Consider the following 10,563-nt stretch of genomic DNA (forward strand, 5'->3'; position numbering starts at 1 on the left):
ACTAGAGTTGCTCTTCGCGGCTCCCACAGGACGAGCACAATGCCTCTCACAAAGCTCTTCTTCGAAGCACCACACAAGCTTCTTGTGGGCTTCGATGGAGACCACCACCAAGCCGTCTAGGAGGTGGCAACCTCCAAGAGTAACAAGCACTACCAGCTTGCAACTCGATCACCTAGTGCCACTCGATGTAACCTCATGATGCAATCGCACTAGAATCGCTCTCTCACACAATCTGATGATCACTATCAAGCATATGTGAGATGGAGGGCTCCCAAGCACTCTTAAGTATGGACACAAAGTCCCCCGAGGTGCTCAACTCTAGCCATGGCCAAGACCACCTTCTATTTATAGCCCCATAGGCTAAACTAGCCATTACCCCTTCACTGGGCAAAACTCGGGATGACCAGACGCTCCGGTCAGATCGACCGGACGCACCTTGCCCGCGTTCGATCGTTCTACGCCATCCACGTGTCGCTCTACGTTCAACCAGAGCCGCCTTATCTCAAAGGTTAAGTTGCGACCAGACGATGCACAGTAAATGACCGGACGCTACTGCGCCTGAGTCTGGTCGTTTCCAGATAGCTCCCCAAGCCTCTATTTTACGATCGGACGCGTCCGGTCCACCATGACCGGATGTAGACCAGCATCCGAACGATTCTGTGCCCGCACGCCTAACTCCAGCACCACCTATGTCACCATACGTCAGCACTGATTGGACGCAGACCCTGAGCGTCTGATCACTCTTCGCGCCAGCGTTCGGTCATGAGACCGAGACCACACGCTCACTGCTGCCACTGACCGGACATGCTGGTCCTGTTGAGGCCAGCATCTGATCAGTTCTATGAAACCCTATCTTTTCTGTATAGGGCGCCGATGGCACCGTCGAACTGTCCGCACTCTACGGGTGGACACTCCGCCGGTGGAGTTTCGAACCTTTCTCGCCTTTGTTCCATCGCCGAGTTGATCCACATCAACTCTAACTTCATCTCCTTTATAAATGTGCCAACACCACCAAGTGTACACCACCATGTGTATGTGTGTTAGCATTTTTACAATCATTTCACAAAGGATTAGCCACTCAACTTGCCATGCCACTCAATCCTAGCGACGATGTAAAGTTAGATCACTTAAGTAGCACTAGATGACCGATATGCAAACAAGTTTGCCCCTCTTGATAGTACGGCCATCTATCCTAAACACGGTTATAAACTTCTCTACACACCTATGACCGGTGAAATAAAATGCCCTAGGTTATACCTTTGTCTTGCGCATTCCATTCCATCTCCTCCAATGTCGATGCAACACATGCACCAACACGATCAACCATGATATGATCCACTTCATATCATCACGTGATCATATTGATTCATTGATCTTGACTTCACTTACTTTTCATAGTTGCCTTCGTCCATCAGCGCTAAGTCTTGCTTAAGCTTCACCGCCACACGGTCCATCGCTCCAAAGCCTCCAACTTGCCCTTCATGCTTGCAACCGGTCCATCAAGCCAAGTCATGTCTTGATCTTCTCCACCTTGATCACATAACTCAATGTCATGTCTCATTTGCAATGAGCTCCTTTATCATCACATGTGTGAGCTTTGTAACATCTCTAAGCCATTTTCACCTTCATAGCATATGTTGCTCACACATATGTACCTGTGGACTAATCACCTGTGTATCTCACGTAAACACAATTAGTTCACCTAGGTTATCACTCAATTACCAAAACCACACAAGGACCTTTCACCAGGGTGCGTACAAAGAAGAAGGTTCTCACAATTGAAGGGTTGTGAGCCTGAGGAAGGACCTAGCTAACTTGGCTTGCAAGCTACACCATCTTATGGTGCACATTTGGGCGTGGTTGTCATCATGGTCCTATGGCCATGTCACAACATGGTGTGGCATGGTGCTTCTGTGCTGGCCATGGTGTCACTATAGACACGATGGTGGTTCGCCAGCCATCCTGTGCGATGAGGTCTCCTCTGTGGTCTTCATCATCGCCTTCTAGTTTCCTAGGACATCGTACAAGAGTTGGTAGCCACCCCCTGGTCATCGATCACCCGGTTTGCTTATGGAGTTGGTGGCCACGATCTTGAGCTCTTGGGTCATGGCTCCCGCTGGTTTGGATGGCCTCCAAGTCAAGGCCTCCATCATGAATCCCATTCCATGGTGGGTAGAATCGTACATGCATCTTGTTGGTCCATATTTGGATGGTGGGCCGCCATACTGATAGTCACTATCGTGCGGTGTTGTCTTGTCTATGCTGAGTGGCGCAGGGATGGCGTTTGACCTGACCGAGGTGACTGTTGTCCCCTCGGTCCTTATGGGGTCAATGTGGCATGCTTACCCTTGTCAGAGTAGGCATGCCTAGCTATGCTCGACCTCTTCCCATTCCTCCCAGGGGTTAGGATGGTTGAGAGGTTAAGAGTCTTCTATGTGTTGTGTGGCTAAGGTGAAAGGGAGAGGTCATTGTCGACGCTAGCCTTGGCGTCCGGCCTGATTCACTTGGCTCAGCTAGGCCTTGATCATTCAGGCCTTGATGTATCATGGATCGCTCGGCCTACTAACTTATCGATGCCTTGAGACACCCAGGGATCATAACCTCGACAGTAGCCCCCGAGTGTTTTTGAGATCACAAAGTGATCATGGAAGTGATGAGATGCGTGCGTATCTGAGTGCAGGTTCGTAGTTGTGGCTTGCTCGAGCTTTGTCACTCGACCCCTTGTGGGTTAATGCATTCAATATGGTAGCTGGTCATTATGTTCCACCTTGTCATGATGCCTTGATGATGTGGTACATGACCATTGAGCCTTGCCATGTCAGTGTGTTGTGTATCGGTGTTCATGACCCAAGCGGAACCGAGTGGTCTTATCGACGCTTGTACCTGTCCTGTCTTCGTGAGAGTCTCAATTTTCCTGACCTCGTGCTGGCATCTGACATCGGTTGTGACCTCCCGTGGTTTGCCACACAGCACGTGGGTTTCAAGCTACTCAGTCCGTCCCTAGCCTATAAATAGAGGCTCTCCTACTGTTTGGACCACTCATGGCTGTAACTTTAAGTCCTCCTAGATTTCCCTAAATGGCTAGATGTTGAAAAAGTGAAGAGACAAGAGAGGAGTGCTTGAGGAGGACCGCGTGGTTCTCGTTATACATCCCACTAGGGGTCATCTGTGATGGTCAGAGCTAGCGTTGCCCCTTCCAATAGCTGGTGCTAGAAGGAGACTTATGAGCGAGGGAGGACTAAGGCAGTGTTTAGGCCAACCATAGGCCCCCATGATTCTTGCGCACCCCCAAACCCGTAGGTTTGGGGTCGCTAAAACACGAGCACCAAGGACTACAACCAATTCTTCCCAAAACCTGTTGGTCACCCTTAGGGGCTGCCTGAGGTTTGGGGGAGGCATTGTCGTCCCTTGGTGTCTCCATGATGCCTTCTGAAGCATGGTGGTGGTGGCCTATGGGCTCAGTCTCATCCCCATCCTTTTCCTCCTGGTGCCTTTCTGCCCTAGAGGTTGTAGTGCTACAAGAAGGGAAGCGAGGTGATTTCTCATCTTCTTCCTCCTGCACTTGTAGCAGGCACCTCTAGGGACCCCAACGTCGCCGCCTAGGTGGCAGTGCCATGGCTCAGTACCTTTTCAAGCAGTTTGACCACACTTGTACTTTTGGGGATTTAATGAAAAGAATGTTCTTTTCTGTTGTTTGGGTTTTCCCCTATGCCTACGGTGAGCCCCCAAGCCATGGGATCGGGGTCTTGCCTTTGGTTTGATAATGCGAGGAATTTCTTCCTCGACCTCTCCTTGTACGATTGTGAGGATTTCTACGATAGTGCGTTGGCACATAGGTCTTGGACCATTTTGCTTTTTCCATGTGACCGAGCCATGATCACGCTTTGGGCTCCATATTGCTTCACGAAGAAGATTGTGGGGGGTATGACCCCGGATACCCACGGCAGGCCACATGGGCTACGCCTCCAGGGGCGGCCCAGCCCACGAGAAGGAGCCTTGCGGGGCATGATTCTGCTTGGCGCCTCCCGCAAGGCATGGGGAGGATATCCTAAAGATGTTACGAGATCTGTTAGGATACGTATGATCCCATGATTCTTGTAATCTATTATTACTTTTCAGTTATCTCTCAGATCCAACCGACTTATAACCTTGCCCCCGGACTATATAAGGCGGGCAGGGACCCCCTACAAAATCATAGCAAATCATACGATAGCTAATACAAACCAACAGACCACAGGAGTAAGGTATTACATCATACTGACGGCCTGAACATGTATAACTCATGTGTCTCTGTTGCCTTCTTGTTCTTGATTACATGCTCCTCTACCAATCAATCTATGATCGTGGGATACCCCTCGGTGGACTGTCGATGATATTCTGTCGATAGTTGGCGCGCCAGGTAGGGGTGTATGTGCTATTTCCTTGTCGAACAAGATGGCTTTTTCTGCAGGCTCTTTGTCCCTCCCGCAACCTAGCCAGATCTTCACGATTGGATCCATCACGTGGGTCATCAACGCCGATGGAGTTGGAGAGCTTCTCGAGTCGATGTAGATCCGTTCTGCGCCGACCACCCTCGCACCTATGACTGTAGATCCAATCTCGGAACCACTTCTGGGGTCGACTTCATTAGCTACTCGCCGCTCGCTTCCTCGCTACCGGAGGAGGCATGTCAACAATGACGATCTGATCGAGTCTATCGATCGGGTTGGCTTGAAACTCGTCGATTGCCTCTCCATTGTTAAGTCGACTCTGGACACCCTTGTTCAGCACCGACCACCTTCCGATCCCGATCTATCGGTGTTCAGTGCTCAGCAAACTTTGGGGATCGCCGCCCTGCCCTTTAGGCTCGCCAACGCCACCGCTACATATGAGGACGCCCTGAGAGGCAAATTCGCCGACTAGGTCACCGACCAGTTCCCACCAACCATTAACATGCTACACGCCAGCCGGGGTCCCGGAACATCCCTCCAAACTATCCTGGAGGAAAATCCGGACTCTAAGTCTCAAGTCTCCATGGAACCCCTTGCCAAGACCTTCACCGAGCAACCCTATCTCCTGCCTCTCCGGGGTGGCGCAATCTTCAATGTCAGCATTGACAGCCCCCCTCAGAACGGCGAAACAGATGAGGAATGCGCCGCCCGTGAAAACAGGAACGTCAATCGCGTGCAACGCTATGATAACGAACGTGCCCTTGCGATGGTCAAGGCCGCTCGTGATAACCAGTTCGACTCACAAGGAAGGCCCCTCCATCGCAACCTCGACGAAGAATTCCTCTGCGTTGACGGCCACGACGTCTTCAAAACTTCGAGCGCCAATCTAGCGGTGGCCGCCAACGAACTTGCACACCTCCCACAGACGCCCGAGCTCGCCAAGGTCACCGCTATGCTTAAAGCGGCACACTGTCAAGTTAATGAGATCCGAGAGGTTCAGAGACCTTCATGCTCCATAAGCATGATTCGCCGATCAGCCGATCCTAGATCCAATCGCCGCCCCAGTCAAAGCCGTTTTGCCGACCAGTCACTACCTCCCTAGGGGGGAGTTGGAGGCCACCACGTCGAGCATCATCGCCAGCACGACCAAGAGGTCAAACAGGACGCCCGAGTGCACCTCAGTAACCTTCGGGATGCACGACGGCGTATCGATCAACATCGCTTTGGGCGCCATGAAGATGAAGTATGATGCCGCTAGGAGTACGAGCAAGAGTACGGTAATCCAGACATAGCTCTAGAGCCGATCGTCGCCGACAATAACGCTGATATCGGCCCCGACAACCCAGATGGGCCCCTAGCGTTCACCAGGGCGCTCCGAACACTCCAATGGCCCCATGGTTTCAAAATCACCGGAGTCAAGCCCTATGAAGGAAGGATGAACCCAACTCAGTGGCTGCAGGCTTACACCACCGCCGTCCGCGTCGCCGGAGGAGACACCAACATCATGGTGAATTATCTCCCCGTCATGCTCACGCCAGCCGCCATGAGCTGGTTCACAAGCCTTGCCTCGGACTCCATCGGATCTTGGGAAGAGCTGAAGAAAGTCTTCACTAACAACTACATGGCCACATGCAGGCGGCAGGGCACCAAGCACGATCTCAACCACATCACCCAAAAGCCATCCGAACTACTTCGCAGCTACATCAGACGCTTCTCCGAGATGAGGAATTCTATTCCCAACATCACGGAAGCCGAAGTCATCACCGCCTTTGTCCGAGGACTTCATCACCGCGAACTCCGTTCTAAGTTCAATAGAAAGCCACCTACCGGCATCAGCAAGATGATCACAACCACCAACAAGTACGCCAATGCCGAGGAAGCCGAGGTGTGTTTTAATGAAGATACGGGCACTAATCGCCTGCCTTGCTGCCACGACGACCGCACCGACGACCGATAGCACAATGATCGCCGCTACGACGACCATAGTTTCCATCGGGACAGCGGACGTGATCGGCCAGATGGATTCAAACCTGGTCAGAATCGTCGCCGCCGACCAGACCACTTTGTTGCCAACGTCAATGAGCCATGCACCAAGCGTAACTACGATGAGCAGTACAAGAAGATCCTCGATGGACCGTGCCCCCTGCACAAGAACGCCAAACATAAGATGAAAGACTGCCTTGGTTTGGCTACGGAGTTCCAGGAGAAAAAATACAACGACGACAATGGTGGGAACAGAGGACGCCAACCACCTAGGGATAATAATAATGCCTTCTAGGACCATGACAAGGTGGTCGCCGCCATCTTCGGGGGTTTCGCCTACAACGAGAGTAGAAGAGAACTGAAGCTCGCCGCCGGACGAGTGCTCGCCGTTGCTTCAGAGGAAACTACCGCCAACCCCAGCTATCGCCCATGGTCCGAAGTCCCCATCACCTTCAGCAGGGCCAACCAGTGGGCGGACATACCCTACACAGGGCGTTTTCCCCTTGTCCTTGATGCGACTGTCCAGAAGGTGCTCTTCAGAAAAGTCCTTGTCGACGGTGGGAGCGCTTTGAATCTACTCTTCATCAGGGCCCTAAGGGAGCTCGGCCTCGGGGCAACAGATCTCATGCCCTCAGACTCCTCCTTCTGGGTCGTGGTACCTAGCAGGGCATCCAGACCACTTAGGGAAATTACCCTACCAGTACAGTTCGACACGACAACCAACTACCGAGTGGAGCATATCAACTTCTACAACGCCAACTTCGACACCGCCTACCATGCCATACTAGGGCATCTACCTCTGGCCAAGTTCATGGCCGTTCCACACTACGCGTATTTGGTGTTAAAGATGCCTTCGCCCATAGGAGTCCTGTCTCTGTGGGCCAACCTCTCCGTCACCTATGCCTGTGAGACAGAAAGTCTCGCCCTCGCCGAAGCCACCGACCTCTCCATCCAGATGGCTAGCGTGGTCGCCGAAGCCAAGATGGCATCTGCTGATGACATGGAGATCCTAGAGCCTCCTCATGCCTCCACCAAGTCCAAGGAAGTCAAGGAGATCGGCCTCTACCTTGACGACCCTTCCAAGATGGTGAAAATTGGGGCTCACCTTGACCCCAAATAGGAAAGCGCGCTCATCTCCTTCCTACATGCCAACGCCGATGTGTTTGCTTGGAAACCTGCAGACATGCTGGGGGTACCGCAGGAGAAGATCGAGCACTCCTTGAATGTCTCGTCGACTGCTAAACTGATTAAGCAAAAACTTCACCGATTCACGCTGGACAAAAAGGAGGCCATTAGGGTAGAAATAAAACAGCTCTTAGCTGCCGGATTTATAAAATAAGTGTATCATCCAGATTGGTTAGCTAATCCTGTTCTTGTTAAGAAAAAGAATAAAGAATGGAGAATGTGTGTTGATTATACTGATCTTAACAAACACTGCCCTAAAGACCCCTTCGGCCTACCTTGAATAGACGAGGTTGTAGACTCCACCGCCGGCTGTGAGTTGCTCTCCTTTCTTGACTATTACTCCAGCTACCATCAGATCTCCCTCAAGAAAGAAGACCAGGTCAAGACGTCATTCATCATGCCTTTCAGTGCATACTGCTACACCACTATGTCCTTTGGACTAAAGAACACTGGAGCGACTTACCAAAGGGCTATCTAGACGTGCCTCAACCAACAGATCGGCCGCAACGTCGAAGCCTACATCGATGATGTGGTCGTCAAGACTAAAACCGCCGACAATCTTATCGCCGACCTTGAAGAAACTTTCTCCAACCTGAGCAAATACCGATGGAAGCTGAACCCTTCAAAGTGCATCTTTGGAGTTCCATCCGGTATCCTACTAGGCTACATCGTCAACGCTCGGGGCATCGAACCAAACCCTGACAAGGTCTCTGCCATGACCAACATGAAACGGCTGACGTGTGTCAAGGATATACAGAAGCTTACAGGCTGCATGGCTGTGTTAAGCCATATTATCTCGCGCCTTGGTGAAAAAGGGCTACCTTTCTTCAAGCTCCTCAAGGCCTCCGAGCTTTTTTCTTAGTCAGAGGAGGCAGACACAGCTTTTGAGCAGCTCAAGTTGTTTTTAACAAAACCTCCAATCATGACAGTGCCACGACCAGATGGAACTCTGCTGGTTTACATCGCCACCACTTCTCGCGTTGTTAGTATGGCTATTGTCGTCGAACACAAGGAAACTGGACACGCCTACAAGGTGCAACATCCGGTCTATTTCATCAGCGAGGTACTTAATGAGCCCAAAACTCATTATCCTTAGGTGCAAAAGCTGTTATATGCAATTTTGATTACCTCACGCAAGCTCCGACATTAATTCGAATACTACAAGATCGCCGTGGTCACCGAGTTCCCTCTGGGGGATATTCTCCGCAATAAAGAGGCCAATGGTCGTATCATCAAGTGGGCTGTTGAGCTCGACACTTACTCCATTGACTTTAGAAGTAGATCGACCGTTAAGTCACAGGCGCTTGCTGATTTCATCGCTAAGTGGACCGAGATCCAAGAACCCATTGCCGCCACTTGCCCCGAGCACTGGGTGATGTACTTCGACGGTGCCCTTAACATCAATGGTGCTAGTGTGGGCATTCTGTTCATCACGCCGACAAAGGATAAACTCCGATATGTTCTTCGCATACATTTTTCGGCCTCCAACAACGCCACGAAATACGAAGCATGTCTCCATGGTCTCCGTATAGCTGTCGAGCTCGGCGTCAAACGCCTCATGGTATATGGGGATTTCGCGCTGGTTATCAACCAGCTCAAAAAAGATTGGTCCTATTCCAGTGAGAAAATGGACGCATACTGTGCTGAAATCAGGAAGCTTGAAGGGAAATTCTACGGTAGCGAGTACCACCACGTGGTACGGGATCAAAACCAACCAGCCGACCAACTATCAAAGATAGGATCTTCTCGCACCACGGTTCCACCGGGGGTTTTCATCCAAGACCTCCTGGCACCATCCATTAAAGAAGAGAAGGAAGTTGTAGAAGTACCCCCTACCAAGCAGTTGGTACTTGCGGTACCTTCGCCGGTCACCGATTGGAGGGAACAGTTCATCAAATACCTCTCCAGCAATGAAGTACCCGCCGACAAAATCGAAACCGAACGACTAATTCGCCGAAGTAAGCATTACGTGCTGGTAGATGGTAGCCTGATGAGGAAAAGTGCCAAGGAAGGGATACTACAGAAGTGCATTATCCAAGATGATGGCGTGAAGCTACTTTCTGAAATTCACTCTGGTTCCTATGGCAATCACGCAGCTTTGAGAACACTGGTCAGCAAAGCTTTCCGAGCAGGTTTTTACTGGCCCACGGCCATCTCTGATGTAGAAGATCTCGTTCGACGATGTGAGGGTTGTCAGTTTTTTGCCAAGCAAATACATGTACCAGCACAAGAACTGCAGACCATTCCAGCTTTCTAGCCATTCGCATGTTGGGGACTGGATATGATCGGGCCGTTCAAGCCAGCACCAGGAGGTTTTCGGTATGTGTACGTCACCATTGATAAGTTCTCCAAGTGGATTGAGTACAAACCACTCGTCTCAGCTACTGCAAAGAAAGTAGTCGAGCTCTTTGAAGACATCATACACAGATTCGGTCTCCCGAATAGCATCATCACTGACCTCGGGACCACTTTTACCGGCCATCATTTTTGGGACTTCTGTGAAGACCGATGCATCTCCGTTAAATACATTTCCATTGCTCATCCTAGAGCTAATGGCCAGGTCGAGCGAGCTAATGGTATGATCCTTGACGCCCTCAAAAAAGGCTCTATCAGAAAGAAGAAAAGCATCCGTGCAGATGGGTCAAAGAACTACCAGCTATGGTCTAGGGACTGCACACTCAAGCTAGTCGTAGTACCAGCGTATCTCCATATTTTATGGTCTACGGCTCAGAGACCATACTCCCAGTGGATATTGCTTTTCGAGCGCCTAGAGTAGAAAGTTATGATGAAGAGCAAGCCTCAGCTGTTTGGATAGAAGACATTGATCGGGCTGAGGAAGAACGTCTGATCACTTGTGTTCGCACAGCCAAGTACCTTGAAGGTCTACGGAGGTATTACAACCGCAACGTCAATGGTCATTCTTTCGCGATCGGCGACCTCGTCTTGCGTAGGAAACAAAAAACCG

This window comes from Miscanthus floridulus, unplaced genomic scaffold, assembly GCF_019320115.1.
Source record: "Miscanthus floridulus cultivar M001 unplaced genomic scaffold, ASM1932011v1 fs_786_2, whole genome shotgun sequence".
NCBI lineage: Eukaryota > Viridiplantae > Streptophyta > Magnoliopsida > Poales > Poaceae > Miscanthus > Miscanthus floridulus.